Source organism: Pyxicephalus adspersus, chromosome 1 (assembly GCF_032062135.1).
Source record: "Pyxicephalus adspersus chromosome 1, UCB_Pads_2.0, whole genome shotgun sequence".
Lineage (NCBI taxonomy): Eukaryota > Metazoa > Chordata > Amphibia > Anura > Pyxicephalidae > Pyxicephalus > Pyxicephalus adspersus.
The window spans coordinates 50,000,849-50,021,065 of record NC_092858.1 but is presented as its reverse complement, the minus strand read 5'-3'; positions in this window follow the sequence as shown (position 1 = coordinate 50,021,065).

The window sequence follows — 20,217 nt, the reverse complement described above, 5'->3', positions numbered from 1 at the left end:
TTCCCACCCCCTGGGCTAAAGTCTCTATAATTTTATTACCCGGGGATACAAATCCAAGACCAATATGTAGCTAAACCTATTAAAAAATTGAACAGCAACTACAGGGATTTTCTCTCTTTCTTTTCCTGTCCCTACAGATCAACCAACGCACCCATTCAAGCCCAGAGACGTAGTGTTGGTTAAAGCTCTGTACAAGTACAAATCCTTGGATCCACCCTTTGGACCCCCAGTCACTGTGCAAGCGATCACTAGAACAGTCGTGCTGACCAGTGGAGGACCTACCTGGATACATGCCTCAAGAGTGAAAAAGGCACCGCCGATCCAGCGCCAGGATGATGCTTCTTGATCCACAAATACCAGCCCGGATGCTTGTCTGCAGTTTTGGAGCCCTGATGGTCATATTCTGTCTTTTATGGGTCACAACAACATGCCACAGATTTGCCTTCATTTGTCCTCGACCAAGCCATAACCTAAAGAACTCTACTCTACTCTGTGCACCAGACTGGACTGATTTCTGGGGTAAAATATGGGAATGTCTTGTCAAAGAAATATATCTGATATACATAGTACTCAGGATATGTTAATATCTTGTTTGATTGGTTATGGAATTCTGTTTCCCAACATTGGATTATGGATTAAGCAATTTATAGCTTTTATCTTTATTATCATTGGTATATGTATCTTTGCATGCTGCTGTATACAATGAGTTCTTCAATATGCAAATCAAAAATCCTTCAGCTTCCTCGAGTTTTGTATGCTGAAGAACCTGAAGCTGTTTATTTGTAGGTAAAGGAACAAAGGTATGAGGCCAAGTAGTTATACTTTGTTGAAAGATAAACAAAGGGAATTGTAAGAAGTGGAATTTTGCTGAGTCTTGAAGTTATTTGCTTTTGTGTTTTTGTTATATTTGTAGATAATTGAGAAACTAGATATATCCTAGATATATCCTCCTTATCAGTAACCCAACATTTGCATCCCCCTAACCTTGAGACTCCTTACCTTGAAACATTCGGTGCTCAGCAAAATTGTTAATTGTATTTCTTGTTATTGACTAACTACTAAGTGCCTTCCACCCTGCCGTCTGACTAAATAATCTGCAATGTAATAATAAAGCATTGAGAGTGATTTACCTACACACTGAGTTGTGTCGTTACACTCTACCAGCGCTGTAAAATAGAGGCCACAAGAGAGGGATAACTGGTCTGGGACCAGCAAGAAATCTCTCGAACAGCAGCTTTATCTGGAGATGTTATTTTAGAGAGGGTAGGTGCTAGGGACATAAGGCAGTTTGAGAATAGGTTGTGGTCAAGGTTACGGATATCTCTCTGTCATTGACCAGATGTTTAGTTTAAAACCTCAACACAAAGTAACTTCATAAAACTAAAAAACTAAAACACCTATTTTCTACTGTTATCACTGTATGATGAAAAGATGTTAATGGATATAAAAAGCCAAAATTGTATTTTTTAGTTTATGCTGTATAAAATGAATTAATACCTGTACAAAGAATAACAACATTTTGTACAAATAAAGAGAGGCTTTTTATTATGTTTGTGTGCTTATTAAATGTGCCCCTGATAAAAAAAAAATTAACGAACGTAATGAAATTGTTAAGACCAAAATATTAAAGTGGTATAAAAATGGAAAAAATACAAGCAGGCAGGTTCTTTATTGCAGAAGGAGCTATGTCTCTTGCACGGGACTTCTGGCTGGTAACTCTGGCTAGATTAACAAGATAACCAACAATCCACGTGAATATACCAGTGCCAACATTGGAGCAAGTGGAGGTGAGTTTAATTCTACCTTACTGGTTAGAAAAAAAATTAATAAAAAATTAATAGGAAAATATTAGTCTAGGGGAAAATAATTAATTTATAAGACCGATAAGGCTAAACTAGGAGTTATTAGGATTTTAGGGGTTAAACAGAACTACTTTTATAAAAAAAAAACAATGTCAGGTTGATGTAATTGACATGATGCAAATTGAAGCTTATCCCTTTATCTGCAGATAAATGAAACAGACATTGTTACTTATCTCTGCATATTACATCAGAACAGTGTTTGTAAACACTGGACATGATCTACTAAAGGAGTATAGGCTGGTAATTAAAAGGTAATTATAACACGGCAAGAAATAAGTTACTTATTGTTGCTTAGTCAATGTGTAAAAAAATGACTTTGCCTAGCCTGCCAAATCACATGCACAGTAATGTAAAAAAAAACATGAATTATCATAATTATTCATAACATAATTAAGTGAAAACTCGTAGTAAATCAATCCCACTGCATGAGCTGCTCCAGTTCTTTTTACATATCTACAAACCAACGCCAAACTGTCAAAATACGTTGCTGGCAAGTACAAGATGAGGAGTGGCAATAGTGCAGAGAGAATTTATTAAATATTTTAAAACCTTACATTACAACAAATGGTATATATATAATTGTCTCGTCAACTGGAATATATTACACTATGTTGTATACCACAAACTTTTAAGCCAAGAACTTGATCTAAACTGTTTTTGCAAAATGCAGGTCACTCCACCAAGGACAAAATGAGAAGGAAAATTTTAAATATTTACAAAATTTTGTGTAACTGAAAAATTTTGCAAGGTGACATTTTTACTCTTTTTTGAGAAATTCAATGTAGGAGATTGGATGTGGCATAACATTTAAAATAGTCCAGATAGACAAGGTTTGATATACATGCCCTGTATACAATGTCAAAGTTTTTGGAATGTGTGTCCACAACTGGTTAAGTTGTATTCTGACTTCTTTAATGCCTTGCAATATATGTATGCTTTACTGGTTTCCTAGGTATAAATATAATTTTGCCTGCTCGTGATTTTAGAATTATGGAACTTCAGCTTTATTGCTGACATCCATTCACCTATATAGAATGTACTATTGTGAACACATTAAACGCTTGCTTAGAAAACACTACTTATTTGTTATCTAGACTGAATTCCAGGCTTTGGAGGTAACTTCACCATTTTCAGTTAACAATAAACAGCTCTGATGGCAGTAGTGGATTTTGATAGACTGTGTATGTTATTTCTAGGATGACAACATGCTTATTGTCATATACAATGATTCACCGAGCAGTCATTTCTATAGCATGGTAAAAGTTTTAGAATGAAAACATCAGAAATACTACAATGACTACAAATGCATATTATATCCTAAAATCACTTTTCTTCCCTTACTAAATATAATATTTTAGCAATTTACTAGATAAAGAAAATAGATCCATTGGAAAAGGAAGTTGCTGTCACTTCCAGTAATAGAAATGAGAAATGCAAGTAGGGATGAGCGAGCGAGATTTGTAAATTCGATCTCGCGGTGAATTGGGCCTTGTGATTGGCCATGAGGTCATGTTCTTGCTGAACGAACAAGGGAAAAAGCAGGGGGCACTAACGTTGACATTTTAACATTTTGGCGGGTATTCCGGCTGGGAGCGAATCATTTGCTCCCAGGATACACAGCAAGGCCCAGCAGCCAATCAGGATAAATATGAGCACAGGCATATATATACAGGGAGGGAGGGGATAGTCACTCCATCTTGTGTTCTGTGTATAGGATAGATGCAGAAAGAGACGTGTAGTGTGACAGGGACAGTGTAGGAGCCGTCTTAGTTAATTGTTAGCTGCATAGTTCTGTGTTTTATAGGGGATATATCTGTACTACTGTTTAGTATAGGATATTGTGTATGTTGAATAGGTTAGGCAAACATCTTTACTTTTACATGAGCTACTAGATAGTCAGTTTTCTTAAATTGTTAGCAGTCAGCACATTTAGTGCAAGGTATATTGTGTGTATTACACTCTTAGGTGCTGTTCACTGACTGCATATGAACTGAAGGTACAATTGTGGTTGCTGCTACTTGTAGTGCCACTCATAGCTGGTCAGTTTTGTTAAATTGTCAGCAGTCAGCACATTTAGTGTAATCTATATTGTGTATTAGTGAAGACACTGTTAGTCATCTTTTTTCACACTGTACACTCATTAAAGGTAACTTAAACCAATAGCAGTTCCTATTTACCAAAGAAGACTATTTGGTACAGTGAAATTTCTGGCCTACTGTAAAATAAATACAGATATTTCAGTGTTTGATACATGTTCCTATTTACCAAACAAGACTGTATGTACAGTCAATTTTCTGTCCTACTGTAAAATAAATACAGATATTTTAGTGTTTGATACCTGTTCCTATTTACCAAAAATAGACCGTTTGCTACAGTTACATTTCTGTGCTACTGTAAAATAAATATAGAAATTTTAGTGTTTGATACCTGTTCCTATTTACCAAGGAAGACAGTTTGGTACAGTGAAATTTCTATCCCACTTTAAAATAAATACAGATATTTCAGTGTTTGATACCTGTTCCTATTTACCAAGGAAGACTGTTTGGTACAGTGAAATTTCTGTCCCACTGTAAAATAAATACACATATTTTAGTGTTTAATACCTGTTCTTATTTACCAAAGTAGACTGTTTGGTACAGTGAAATTTCTTGCCTACTGTAAAATAAATATAGATATTTCAGTGTTTGATACATGTTCCTATTTACCAAAGAAGACCATTTGGTACAGTTAAGTTTCTGTCCTACTGTAAAATAAATACAGATATTTTAGTATTTGATACCTGTTCCTATTTACCAAAGACGACCTTTTGGTACAGTTATATTTCTGGCCTACTGTAAATTAAATACAGATATTTTAGTGTTTGATACCTTTTCCAATACCAAAGAAACCGTTTGGTACAGGTGCATTTGAATAAGTAAAAGATGAATGGTAGACCCAGGGGAAGCCGACCTGCCGCATCTGGCAGGGGTCAAACTCCCGGGGAGTCGGCCACTATAGGACACCAGCAGCAGCAAACTGTTGGAGGCAGCAGCACAAGTGGTCAAACAGGTCTGAGATGTGTGCGGAGCACTATAACGCTGGTAGATGTATTGAGAAGGTGGAATACAATCACACAACCACGTCATGTGGAAAGGATTGTGGACTGGGTCTCAGGGGCCTCAATTGCAGCAGGGTCTTCTTCTGCAGCAGCAGCAGGAACCAGCACAGCCGTGACAGGAGCAAACACAGGAGTTAGTGCGGCTAATGTGCCTGTACCTCCCGATGGCTCTCCCATATTGTTTGACGAACAGCCTGAGGATCTGTCATTGCAAAGTTCAGTGCAGGAGGCAGACTTTGAGACCTTTGGAGAGCGTGGTCCGGACTTTCTTGGCGAGGGTTCTGGATCAGTGGCGGCATTTGCAGAGGTTGGCTTAGATGAAAATGAGGATGATGATGACCGTGATGTCACCTGGGAACCACTGGTGCGTGTAAGGGCTAGCAGCAGTTCCGAAACAGATGTAGAGGAAAGGTAGCAGCAGCAACAGACTGGGGATGGAATCTGCCTCATGTGAATCTCAAAAAAGAGACAGAGGAGTAGGCACAAGCAGGGAAACAGTCAGAGACGATATGACTGTGGGGGAGGTGGAGCTGGAGCAGACGCAGGGCACCCAGTGGAAGCACAGCCAGGCAAAGAAAAAGAGCAGCAGAGTGGTTGCACGCACCTCTCCAGTGTCGGTCCTCTTTCATGCTGAAAAATGATGATGAGTGCGTAGCGATCTGCAACCTGTGTCACAGGCAGATCCACAGAGGACAGGCCGGATCACATTTGGGTACAACATCTCTGCTTTCTCACATGCGCAAGAACCACAAACCAAAGTGGGAGCAGTACTTCTCTTCCACCTCCACTGACTCCTTCTCCACCTCCAACTGTCATTGCTACTACATCTCAGGAGGTTGGTGCCAGCCAGACTTCTAGCAGCGAGGAAGTATCAGCTTCTGCCCGCAGGGTTCGTGGTGTCAAAAGACGTTTGTCGCCACAAGATGGGTACTCCAGTTACCCCTTCAGCTCTCCTAGCGCCCAGTCCCTTCAGCCCACTCCACCGGAGTTTTGCGCAAGGCATCAGGCTACGGGCCCAACCAACAAGAGTCATTGAACTCAATTCACGTCTAGCCAAACTATTGGCCTTGCAGCTACTGCCGTACAGCTTTGTGGACTCACCTCCCTTCCATAACCAGATGGCCTGTGCCGAGCGGCGGTGGAATATACCAAACAGGCATTACTTCTCCCACACAGCTGTACCCAGTTTACATAGACATGTAATGGATAACATCTCTCAGGCTTTGGCATTCTCGGTGTCTAGCGTAATCCACGTCACCATGGACAGCTGGACAACCCGGCATGGAGTGTGATGTTACCTGTCCTTCACTGCTCACTGGGTGGCCTTGCATAGCTCAGTGGGCGGTAGTCTGCAAGAGGCATTACAGCACCTAGTACCCCCTGCCGAAGGCTGTGGTGGGAACGCATGGGCCACCCCAGTCCTCTCTCTTCTTCTCCTGCATTCCTTCTACTGTCAACCTCTCTTTCTTCGACACTCCTCCTGAAAGGCCAGCAGCGAAGGACACTGTGGTTAAGTGGGCAGGCCACTACGGCTCCCTCAAGCACACGCATTGCCAGGCACTACTGAAACTGGTGTTCTTGGGGGAGAAAAGTCACACCGTCAGGGAACTCTTGTCCGCTTTGCACAGTGAGGTTGAGGCTTGGCTGACTCCCTCTCGGCTCACAACAGGCAAAGTACTGTGCGACAATGGGGCCAACCTTATGGCCACGCTGCGCATGGACTGCATAACACATGTGCCCTGCTTTGCGCACGTACTGAATCTGGTGGTGCAGAAGTTCCTTCGCACGTACTCAGGACTGCAGGACTTACTGAAACAGGCTCGGTCCATCTGAAGCCATGTAGGCCGATCCCCTACTGCTGCCGTGTCGCTTAGCAAGATCCAGCGCCATCAGAGGCTGCCACCGCATAGACTCATTTGTGACACTGTGACTAGATGGAACCCCTCCCTGCACATGCTCCAGCATCTGTGTGAGCAAAAGCTAGTCACCTGCCATTGGTCAGCATGATTCATGGAAGCAGCGGGGCCCTTGGTACAGCCACACAACCGTGCTATTTTACCAGTGACCAGTGGCTGCAGATGGAGACGCTGTGCAAGGTACTGGCCCCTTTGAGTAGGCCACGAAGTTGTGAGTCAGGAGTGGTCAGGCTGGAACGATGTCATACCCATCATCTTTCTGCTTGATAATACCCTGTGTGGCCTTATGGAAAGTATCTATCAGAGAGGAGGGGAAGAAAATAGGGGAGGAGGATAAGGGTGACATTACACTCCATAGCGCACAGCCAGCATCAGGAGGAGGACACTGGCCAGTATCAGGATTTTCAAGAGGAGGAGGAGGAGGAAGAAGATGATTATGATGATGAGGATGAGGGAGACCACGTTGGGGCTGCTGGACAGGACCTGTCCAACCCGCATTTGTGCTGTCACACTCTAGGCATTGAGTGGGCGATGGAACAACAGGAACTGCTGCAGCTTGAAGAGGAGGAGGTGGGTGATGAGAAGGAACATGTTTGGGCACCTACTGAGGGACAAGAGGGGGATGAGCCCAGGGAACCCCTCTTTCATATGTGTTTCCACATGTTGTGATGCCTATGGAGGGACCCCCGCATTTGCAGCATCAAAAACCGGGATGATTACTGTCTGGCCACCCTTCTGAATCACTGCTACAAACACAATAGTTCACAGTTTCTACCCAATCTGGAGCAAGAAAATGAGAAGGTGACCGCCTGAGCAGAATTCTATGCAACTGGCTATGTGATGAGTTCTGCGCACCACATTCCACACAGGGAGCTCAGGTAGGCAGCAGGCCGAACACATCCAAAAGTCTAGGCCAAGGCAGGGGGGATTTTCGGGTAAACCTGATGCGGCCACTTCAGACAAGTGAAGTGCAGGGGCATAACCATCGAGAACGGATGAAGAGCATGGTGCATGATTTGAAGCTTGATGGCATACTGTTCCAACTGCGGGCAGATGCACTACACCCAGCTCTAGATGCCAGTTACCAATGCAGTCCCCGCTCCTTCCCAGGGCCCACCGCCATCTCCTGCTGCTGCCGCCTGTCAATACTTCATTCACTAAAATGGTATTATACACTTCTGTGTGGCATTGACAATGCACTACACCCAGCCCTAGATGCCAGTGACCAATGCAGTCCACGCTCCTTCTCAGGGCCCACCGCCTCCTCCTGTTGCTGCCACCTGTCTGTACTCCATTCACTAAAATTGTATTACACACTTCTGTGTGGCATTGACAATGCACTACACCCATCTCTCCATGACACTTACCAATGCAGTCTCCCTGGTGATAGCTGAGCAGAGGCCACACACTGCTGCTGCTCTTGCTGACCCACTCTCCGTCTCTGGTCCTCTATCCTTTTGCGTAAGGTCACCGCGCTACTTCTCCACAACTTTATGGGTGGCATTTCTAACACGTCATCCAGGTCATGATGCCAGCTAGCAATGCGGTCTCCTGCAGTTTTGATGATCTTTTTTGAAGGTCTTTTGAAACTTTTGTGTTTTTCCCTTGTTGCCACTGTTCTCCTACACATAGCTAGCAAATGTGGTGGTTCGAACATGTATAGGGGCTTTGCTATTAATGTTTAAAGTCAGCCCAATGACTTTAATTAAATTCGCGAAATAGGTTCGCCGAAATTTTGCGGACCTACCGGAAGTTCAAGGAAATTCTCGTGAGACTGTCAGAGGCCTTCTCGCTCTTCCCTAAATGCAAGCAGATGTCAGTAAGTGGCTAGATGTAGACAAGGTGAAAAAAATGTTTTTTAATATGAGTTTTATACATTTTTTCAAACTTCTGAGATTTATTCTCTGGACATCTAGTTGTGAAGGCCACCTATTATTGAAACTCATTACTTTATGCATAAAACCCTAAAAATTGTATAAAGCATTTTCCAGTTCCAACACTACAAATTAAGGGACACACAATTAATCATTCACCCCATGTTACACTCTGTAGCACTGAGACCAGTGTTTATCAACCTTTTTAAAATGGAGGAACCCACTATAATATCCACATTTCACAGTATATGGTGGTGGTAAGTAGGAAGAAGGTTACTCATGTGGACAGCCAAAAAGATCATTGTTGTCACTTTAACTGACATGAGAGGCACAAATTGTTCATTGCTCAAGAACACTTATCAAGAACACTGATCAAAGCATACTTTCCTCTTTTTCCTAGCTAATTGATTATGGCTCAGCATACTTCTGCCAAAGACTTCTTCATCAAAGGAAATTAACCTTTTCTTTGTATTAGGTCCCACATGTATTATAGGAGTTATTTCCATTGTTCCTTGTTGTCCTTCCATCGGGTTGTAGCTTACTTAGTTGGAATATTTTAGAATGACATACTTAGATACAATTATTATTTATGTCCTTTACACTTGTCCTTTACACTTGTTGTTTAAATGAACGCTGCTTACTGTTCATTTGGTGTAAATACGCACAAAGTAATGGTACGATTTAAAACAATAGACAAACATATGTATTCAAGTAAAAATAAATTGAACAGATATAATTTATGGCTCTGCTAGAGCACTGATCATACTCAGAATCCAAGTGTAAAACCTAAAGTTAGTTATATATAAACACTGTACAAACACAAAAAGAACTCTCAACAAGCATAATTTTATGTTCATTGATCACCAAACATCTAGGAGCAAAGCATTTTTCCTCCTGATTTGGACATTGGTCCTTTATGAAGTAGTAACGCATGCATCTATAAGGTGATAAAAAAGTATTCGCAGAACGTCCACAAATAGTTTCAATCATGATGTAAAGTAGTGTTGATAAAAATGCTTCTGCTTTTATACTTTTAAAGAATTAAAAACACTTCTCCTAAAATGATAGAATGCTTAAAAATATGATGTTTCATAAACAATCCTTAGGAAGATGTTTCAAATGAAAGGTCAGAAAACATTGTTTCATTTTGCTCAACAAATTTTAGTGTAATATTTAGTGTAACATAACATTTGGATTAATGGGTTGGTTTTTCTTTTGCCAGCTAATGGCATTTATTGCTCTTGGTACTTAGTTTATTAAGGACATAGAGAGTCAAAATATACCATATAGCATTCAAACTGGCAAAACATTTTTTCTGACCAGTGCTTCATTTTATTATCTAGGTGCACCTGTAGTTTACCAGTGCAGACTAATACTCCTTTTCAGATTTTTATTTTTAAATGAAGACTTGTGAAATCTGATGAATGATAGTATCACTAGCAAACATTTAGCCACTGACCAGATGCATTTTAATATTTTAAAGTCATGTCTTTCTTTCTCATCAGACAGGTTTTGCATTTCCATGCAAGTCTAGGGGATGCAAAACCTTCTTGAAGCAGATGAAAAGTGAGATTATCTGCAGGTGAAAAAAACTTTTCAATGAACTTAGAAAGATCTCATCAGTGTCTTAAGCTGATATCAATTCATGGACTTATATTCATTCGTGGACTCATGCAGTTAATGTGATTGTGTCCACGTTTCTATGATCCTGCAGCTAATTTTTGCAGAAAGAGACAGGGGATGTCCCTTCACTAAATAATGCACCTTACCTGCTTGATCGCTCTGGGTTTCTGAAATCAAAGCTGAGCTGCGTAGTTGCAGTGTCATTGCAGTAGTTGCCAGGGAAACCCAGCAATCCCGACCTCCCTTGCATGTTTTGGGATGAATGAACATTATGTCATCCCGGCATGGATGGAACATGGACAGGGGAATCTGGCAGGATTATTTCCCCTCTAACTGACAAGTTTGTGGTTAATTTCTTGCTTTTTTGTCACATTTTCCTGATGGCCTAATTATTTTAAAGCTGTTTTTATTAAAGGGGGCCCAACATATTTTTTAGCTAGCCAGCAAGAAAAAACAACAACTAATACACCTGTTTTAACTACATAGGTTAAAAATATAAACTTTAATTACACACATTTACCAATACATGTAGAAGCCACACTGCTGCATCAAGGCCCCTGTGATAAGTGCCATCTAACTCTAAAGTATCTGAACTTCCCAACTACTTGAGACAAAGCAATGCACAAACAGAGAGCAGGCTTACCCGAAGGCATACTTTCTTTTTATAGAGCACCTATCACTGACAAATGAAAAAAGCTGACATTGCTGAACTAATTATAAAAAATGCTGAAGCAAGTGAGTATTCCCTTTTTCTGCTCCAAAAAAGGGCTCTGATATCTGACTTGCCAGGAGGCAAAACGTGTGTGTGTGTGTGTGTGGGGGGGGGGCTGCAGACCAGGAGCATCTTTAAATTCCAAAGCCCCCTTTAATAAGGGGCTTTGGTTTCCCCAAAGGGAAGGGGCTACATACCTTTGGTAAGCCAGAATCCAGAAGACATTTTATGGATACACACACACGACACACATACTCATTGCCCCATTTTGTCCCTAGAAAGGCCTGGTTTAAATAATAGAGGTAGGCCCATGCAGTTTTTTTTTTAATTAAAAAAAAACACTTAATTTCAAACCTGAGTTTTTGAATCTGCCAAAGTTTCCTGGCTTTCTTCCATCCTGAAGCTGGGCTCTTCTGCTGGCCAGCGAAAGTGAGCAATACCATTGTGAGCCCATTCACTTACACATGTTGTTCCTGCACTTGTAACTCGTCTTTGAATAAAGTTGTTTTTTTTAAATAAATATATAATTGTTCTTGGTCTGTGTGCTTCTATTTGATTGTATTTTATACCTAGTACTGAGAATGCTTAGTGAGTTTTATTACCATTTATTTTTTCCTTTAGTTCTTATTAATGCAAGTGCAAAATTGGTAAAAAGGCTATTATCGTAAATAATGATGTAAACGCTATGTTTTGTAATAGAAAAATACATTTAATAAATAATAAACATTAGTTGCTTAGATGCAAACATTTTTTTTCTTTTACATTTTTATTCTACAAAACATACACAAGTAAAATAATTTTAGCAAGACAATATTGCCAAGAGAAAGGTATTTTCTGTATACACACACGTGCATGTATGTAAATATATCATATGATGTATTAGTTACTTAAACAATAGAAACGTTATCACCATATTAATGGACCCATAGCTGAAAAGTGAATATTGCTCTGGTCTGTAATGGGTACTCTGGTGGAAAAGATGAACTGGTTAACTTGTTTAAATCTATGAACAATTTTCGATGTTTGTAATTTATTTTAGTTAATACAGCTGTTGTGAGAGACTGCATTTGAATGAATTGGACAATTCCTCATACCAGTTCAGCAATGCATGTAAAGCATAATGTTCAATTTAATACACATGCCTATCATTTTCTTTCCCTTGCAGGACCCCTAGTGGCTTGCCTTCAAATTATCAGGCACTGAATGCCTAAAGAAACGTATTTTTCTATAAAATCAAGCTTTTGGATTACAAGATGAAAAAAAATTTCAAAAACATATTTGTTTTTCTCATATTCCTGTAATTGCTTTGCCCTCTTGTACGGATTTCTATGTTGCAGTTTAAAAAAATGTTTCACTCACAGTGTTAAAAGGAACACAAAATTACAAGCAATTTTACCCTGTTTTAGATCTGATTTGGAAGCTGAATGGTTGACTATGTTTACTATGAAGCAGTTTTCTTACAAATGTTGTGAAATTTTAGCATAGTATTTTTTTTTTATAACAACAAATTCAACTCTAAAGCAATATCTGGTTATTTGGATTACCACAGTTTAATAATATACATATGCAGAATTTTTTAGATCATGAAAAATTTAAGGTGACTACTTATTTAGTGTAAGGAACTTACCTGTCCTGCGAGCTCGCGGCGGTTGGGGATCCCAGCCGCAGAGGGTGACGCCGCTGCAGAAGGCAGCATGGCCGAGGCTGCTGCCCTGCTCGCAGCGTGTCTCTCTCTGCAGGCGGAGGGATCCGTCCTGGCCAAAATACTGTTCGGCCAGGCGGCATCCCTTGCATCTCTATGGACGTGTTTACAGAAAGTCTTGGTCTCAGCACTCCTTTGGATGTGCAAAGTAGTGCACGTCCCAGAGGTGCTGTGGGAAGAGGTGCGCGAGCTACCACGCGTGCCTCTTGTACCCCCCGAGGGCGTGGCACTCGGCTGCCCCACCGTGGGGGCGGGACATAGTTTGAATTCCCTGTGGCCAATCGGCCGCAGGGGATTCAGTTACTCTCTAATCAAATGGCGCCAGGTGGTGCAAGGTCATTGGTCACTCTGGCCATTTAAGGAGAACCTGTCCAGACCACCATTGCCCGCTATAAGCCTCTGTGAACACAGTGTGCTTGGGTGCGTTCTTTTGTTGGTTTATGCTAACCCCGTTTGTCATTTCCATAGCGACCTGATCTGAAACCTGACTCTTGCCTGAACTCTTGCCTCTCCCTGACCTCGGATTGTTTGTGACCATTCTTGTCTGCCACCTGCCCTGACCTCGGATTGTTCCTGACCTGCCTTTGCCTTACCTTTCTGTACTACGTTTATCGGACTTAACCCTTGTCTTGTTTTTTGACAATAATAAAACTTGATAAAAGGATATTTGGAGTTGGCTGTGGTTTGTGTGCCCAGGCGCATTACATTTAGGGTAATATGAGTAAAATATACCCAATGATCGAATTCCAAAAATATACTCGTGGTGGTTTTTTTAGATCTGGTATGTTTTCACCAATATCAACAATATGACAGCCTAGAAAAAGTGCCATTTAAAGTGTAATTGTATGTTTAAACAATGGAATTTAAAACATGTGCTAAGATGCCTGTTTCCCTAGAACTATATCATTACCTAGGTGTTAATATACCATAATCACAGTGAGTCTGCATACGAAATGTATTCATAGTATTTTTGTATCTAAAAAGCAGTTAACGAAGATTTTTATTACAAAAAACAAATTGGGGTCTATTTATAGAGCAGTGGATCTGACATTCACCTTACACCACACCTGAAATACCTGAAAGATTCTCCACCAGGGGATGTTTTAATAAATGACAATGATATTCTTCAGATTTACCAAAATTATGTAATAATTGACCCACCTAAACTATCTATCAAATATGTATCCTGTCAGGTAGGCCGCTGTTCCAGACAGTGATCAAGAATTATTGGGATGCAGAGCCTCCTGGGAAACATACCTCACACTTTTCCGGGAGGCTCTTAGGTGCTCCTTCTGCGCCATCAATAGAAAAAAAAATTGCCGATCCCACACACGAGCAGTGAGATCAGCAATTTTTTTCCCAACCTAGGTCACTCAATCTCGCACCTTCGCAGTGTGAGTATGGGTGATACAGGAAGAAGAACCCAGAAGAAGAGAGAAGATGTTGGTGCCCGGCTCTTCCTCTGCACTGGTACGAAGACAGATACGGGGACGACGTGGGATCCGATGAAAGAAACCTCCTGACGGATAGACTGATTGGGTTTACTCCCTCTTTAAAGGTTAGAGAATTTTCCCCCACTTTACTGCTTAAGTCTACATAGACTGTATACACAGTGTTTAAACACTGCTAGTGTTTGACTACCCAACCCTAATTTGGCCGTTCGAATTTGGATAGACCCGACCCAAAAAACATGGGATTCAACTTTGCCAATTCGTGTGTAAAATATGTATATAAAAAAAAGTATAAAATCTGTATATATTTTATGGAATGTATGTGATTTGTGTAACTAACTTTTATATTTTTACAGGTTATCCCACAATGACAGAATGATTCCCACGACTGTGCAGTGAGGGATCCCAGGGCACTAGAGGTTAAATGAGGACAAGTCTCCCCATTTATTCAACTCTAGTGCTCTGTGATTGGCTGAGGAAAAGAAAATCCTGGAGAAACCAGGAGATGGTGTGAGCCCTGAGAAGGGCCAAGTCGCAGAGTCTAAGCAGTAACAGGTCTTCTCCAGAGCCTCTGATGGTCAGGATGTTGCTCGGCCGGTTATTGCCAGGTTGCTGTCCTTGAGCACAAAGCAGAAGGATAGTCGAGGAAGACCGGGGTTGAGGCAGGCAGCAAGCAAGAGAGCAAGCAGCAAGGAGGCAAGCAATATTAATCCTGCCACCAAACGCAGTTTTAATTTACAACAGATATACATTTATATCTAGATAACTAGACCAATAAGGAACAGCCACTATTCAAAATACCATAGAAGACGTTCCACAAGTTTTTGTATCACAGCGAATGTAGGTTATGATAACCTTTTCGACAAATTCTTTTGAACACCACACAAAATAAAAGGCACAATATTGAGAATGAAAGGATACATCATGACTAGATGGACAACATATTCTCTGTAACTTATGGTCATACTTCTATTGTTTACTATATGTATGCAATTTGTATGTAATATACCTGTATATATATTTATTCATATCAGCTAAAGTTTGTATGCATTATTCTTGGTTAATCATGACATTATGCCAAACTCTGTCTATATTCTGATTAATGTATTTAGATTGTACACAAACCTATACAAAAAAGCACACAGCTACCCCTGAGGAAGCCTATAAAGGGCAAAGGACGTCGGGATTATAAGGCTGCTTGAAAAAACATCAGCTCCCACTCATGCCTCTGGCAAATATGGTTTGAAGAAAAAAAACATTTTTTATATGTAAAAATTTCGGATACGGTTTTAACACTGTGTAGGGTATTGTTGTCTAGAAATAAGCGATTGCACCTCAAGGTATGAAGTGATATAGAAATAACAGTATATACAAGCAATTTCTGTTTGTTGTATAACATGTTATGAACGTGAGAAATATAATTTTGTTTTTGTTTGCCAAAAAAACCCTACTTGTCAATTTTTTGTGGGTGTTTGAAATGTTGAAAATTTCTTAGGGTTGGCTAAATATCCCATTGAAGGGACAATACACATACTACTATCTTCTCCCACTGACTGCTAGCTTTAAGCCTCCCCCCCTGATGTGTGACCTGACCAAGAGTGGTCAGGTCACACGTCAGGGGTCAGTTGCCAGGGACTCAGGAGACAGACACTAGTGACACAGGGGCCACTGAGGACACAGGGAACACAGGAGACACTGGAAACAAAAGGAGGCACAGGTGACTCAGGGATATCCACAGAAAGACAGGAACACTGGAACAGCACTGGTATGTTGGCTTGGAACCAACAGACTGGAAAACGGGGGGTTAACCCAGGAGCTGGACAGAGGAAACACTGAACTAAGCACCAGGTGAACAGGAACCTCGCTTAACAGAACTAGGGGCTGGGCACAATGGAGACACGTTGCACGAACACAGAGTGCAGTTTGTGAGCTAGCTAAATAGCTAGCTCACCAAGGATGGTCGAGAGGCTATTTTCAGATTGCCCAGCGGATTGGAGGAATTGATAAAGCTTGGAAACAGAGGCACACCCAGCGTCAGAACTACCTGCATCCGCAGGAGAGAGGTGTCTGCGCTTTAGTGAGGAAGAGGTAAGTTTGACAGGAGGCAGGTCTAGATAGTGTTTTGTGAACAAAACGTGGGTTGATGTAGAGGCAGCGAGGGTATTGGGTTAATAGGAGAAAAGAGGGTGGTGCTGGAGGGTGTTGGCTTATATTTAGGGGTTGGTTGGAAGCTTCCAGCAAGCAGTTTGTGGGAGTAGGAAAGTTAGCCACCCCCCTTTTTAATTAATTTGAGTTGGATGTGGGGGTTGCATTGCAACTTATAAAAATGTTGGCGGTTGGGGTCCTGGAAAGTTTTGTGTTTTGGTGGTGTTTATGTAGTGGGAATACATTCTTGTTATGGTGCCCCTCTTTAAATTTAAGGAAAAGGAGTGGTGGTGGTGACAATTGTGCAATAGATTTGGCCTCTGAGATGAAGTGAACAGGAGAGGTTACACAAGTATGGACAACAGTTTATACACTGTTTTTGAGTATTAGCATAAATAAATGGCTAATATCTGAAGCAGTTACGCAGTTTTGCTGGAATTTCATGTACCCAATAAAACATACCTCAAGTAAGGAATTAGGATTATTACTGAGGATAATATCCAATATAATATGAATATTAATATTAGTTCAATAATAAAATTTCTTTCCCTAATTTCTGAGGCAGTCGTCAGCAAATGAGTAAACCCACAACTGTGTATAAAAATGTTATATTGGAAAGAGATATATAACACAAAACAACATGATACAAATAGCGAAGAATAGCAATATTACAGAAGACAGGACCTATAAGCAATAGTTACCTTCCATTGGCCAGCCTCTCTGTGTGTCCCCTCTCTATGAGCCGCGGCTGAATTCATTGGGAAGATCCCTGGGCACTATAGGTTAATTAACCCCTAGTGCCCGGGGATTGCAGTGGAACTCCATTGAGAGTTCTTCTGCAGTACCACTGTGATCCTTGGGCACTAAAGGTTAATTCACCTTTAGTGCCCGGGGATCGCAGTGGATTCTCAGAGCTGCAATTATTCTTGTAGCTCTGGGAATCCTGTTTGCGATCCCCGGAACTAGAGGTTAAATGGGGACAAGTATCCCCATTCAAAACCTCTAGGGCTCCCAGATCAGCTGAAGAAAGTTTTGCTCAGCCAGTCAGGGAGCATTAGAGGTTTTGAATGGGGAAACTTGTAACCCATTTAACCTCTAGTGCTGGGGATCGCACACTGAGCTGATCAATGAATGCAGCCAGCGAATTTACTCCGGCAATTCTCCCTTAAAATTTCGGTAAGCAAGAACGGCTGAATTCACTGCGAGATCGAGTTTTAAAAACTTGCTCGCTCATCGCTATAGGTGACTACTTATCAAGAGATATTCGATGTGCTAAGACAGAAAGGCAGCTAAATTTGTTTGGCTGCAAAGGATCCACAAACAAAAGTTACAAAAGTACTTAGTTTGGTTAATATTTGGCCATATCCTTGAAATCTTACACCTCAATACAGTAGAATTATGTTTTAAAACATTTTTGGGTATCTGTAGCCCTGCCTTATTTCTGTTGTCCTTCTACACAAAGCTAAGTAAGCGTTGTAATTCTAGAACTGGAAATGTGTTACTGACAGAATCACCTAGTCAATACAAACTTGAATAAAGATCACTAATACAGCCACCACAAGAACTGTTATGCTGAAATATCTTACCGTTTGATATTGGGTTAAGATTCACTTGAGGATGGTGGTATTATTATTATTATTATTATTAAACAGGATTTATATAGCGCCAACATATTACGCAGCGCTGTACATTAAATAGGGATTGCAAATGACAGACTAATACAGACAGTGATACAGGAGGAGAGGACCCTGCCCCGAAGAGCTTACAATCTAGTAGGTACTATTCTAAAAATCACTTGACAGTGACAAATCTCCCTAGATTTCTTTACTAATTTTCACACATTTTCCCATAAATCTAATCTAAAATTGCTGCTCACTCTCTACTGTAAGATATTATCGATTCTACTCATGTGCTTTGTAAGCACATTTTCTGTCTTCATACTACCACATAAAGAATCTCATAAACCTTTAGTATGTATCCTCTGTTCAGGCGTATTATGTATCTGAAACTCAGCACTGTCTGGCTTACAATCACCAGTAACATCTTTCACTGCACTCGTCAAAAATGTCGGTCATTTTCAAGTTGCATACATGACGCATTTGATGCATTTATTCAAAACACTTTTTTACCAATTCAATGTGCCTGCTCTTGAAAAGTCTTAGTTTAAACAGTGACATTCTGTGTTCATTTTATTGTCTGTTTATTTGAAGAAGTAATTAATGATTCTGGCTTTTGCAAATGATGTATTTTAGTGTGATGCATTAATGCTCTGTTAATCTTTATATAATAAATGGTTCATACTGTAGAAAAGTAATCTCTTAAAATTATATTGTCAAGGATATTACACACTTTATCAACCATAAGTAATAATAAAAGTTGTTTCTATGGCAACCATGCTTTACTATTAAAGTTCAATGTTGCTAAATGAATAGATGTCATAACAATTCTATTAACATTAACTTCACAAACTTTTGCATACACGATTCATCCCAATATATAATAAATGTGATATGCAGTGAAAATTATCAGGTTAAGTTCATTATAATTTATATGTTCACATTTATAGCAGCATCATGTGAAAACAAACTCCCTTTTAATAAGCCTTTAGAGAAGATTATATGTCACATCTCATGATTTTTTTCTTACTGTTTAGTTTTATGTCAGATTTCTGTTGTGTCAACATGAGAGTCTATGTACATTGTAATTTTGTCCCTTTAATCTCCTTGTAGCCAGGCTCTGGCTTTAAGCTCTGCCTTCCCGCCATTTTATATCTTCTATTGTGCGCTTTTCATGCTCTAGCAAACAATTCCGTTTTCTACCTTTTGTTTTCTCATCTTTACAAGATTTCATGTCAGAGGGAATAAAGTTCATCTGGAGTCTTCATACATACCTTAGCAGATGAGCAATTGTCACTTACTGGTGAGTATGGGTCAAAACCTTAACTATCATTTTCAGCTAAATTAAAAAACGTTATTGGCATTCATTAGTCAGCAGAGGAATCTAGACCTCATATCTCAACTCATTTTGCAAACTCTTCTTAGAAGAGTTAAAGATGTTGTTTTTCTAAAATAACATGGGACATATTACATCTCAATGTTCAAATAATAGTAAAATATTTTCACTATCGCTAAATATTTACCCTATACTAACAAATTATATGAAATAATAATGTTGCCATGCAGTCAGGATAATAATTGAAAATTAATATATATAAAATTTAAAAAAGAAACACCTCCATCTCTCCTGAAAAAAAACAGATCTGTGTGAATATAAAACCTGTTAATCACAATTCTCAGCACTAATCTTCTTGATATATGGGTAGAAGGGAGGGGACGGCTTTGCACAAATGTTGCCCTTGATAATCACATTCAAGTCAGGGTTCTGAGGTGACTAACAGCCAATGTGTGGGTCTTGAAGATGGTCAGTGAGGTAAAACAATGAGAGTTGGGAGGGCAGGATGTGGGTAGATGAGTGGAGGATTTTGAGAAGTGTTGGGGTTATTTGGTATAATAATATTATTATCAAAAACTTCCCACCTAGAAGAAAGGAAATCACCAATATATGGGTGTATGTAAGTTTATGTACTTATGTAAAAGTGCATACAACAATGTATCTACATTACATTAATCTCTACCATCCCTTCCAAACCAGGACTCAATTTGTATGGAAAATCCAGCAAACATCAGTAGAAGTGAAAGGCATGAACACCATTCTTCTCTATATAAAAAGACAGCACTGAAGAAAAAATATAAGGGCTGTATGAGAAGGGGAAGTGAGCAAGGTAATATAATAGTGTGTACATAATTTACTCTGTTTGGCCAACTTCCAGTATTGT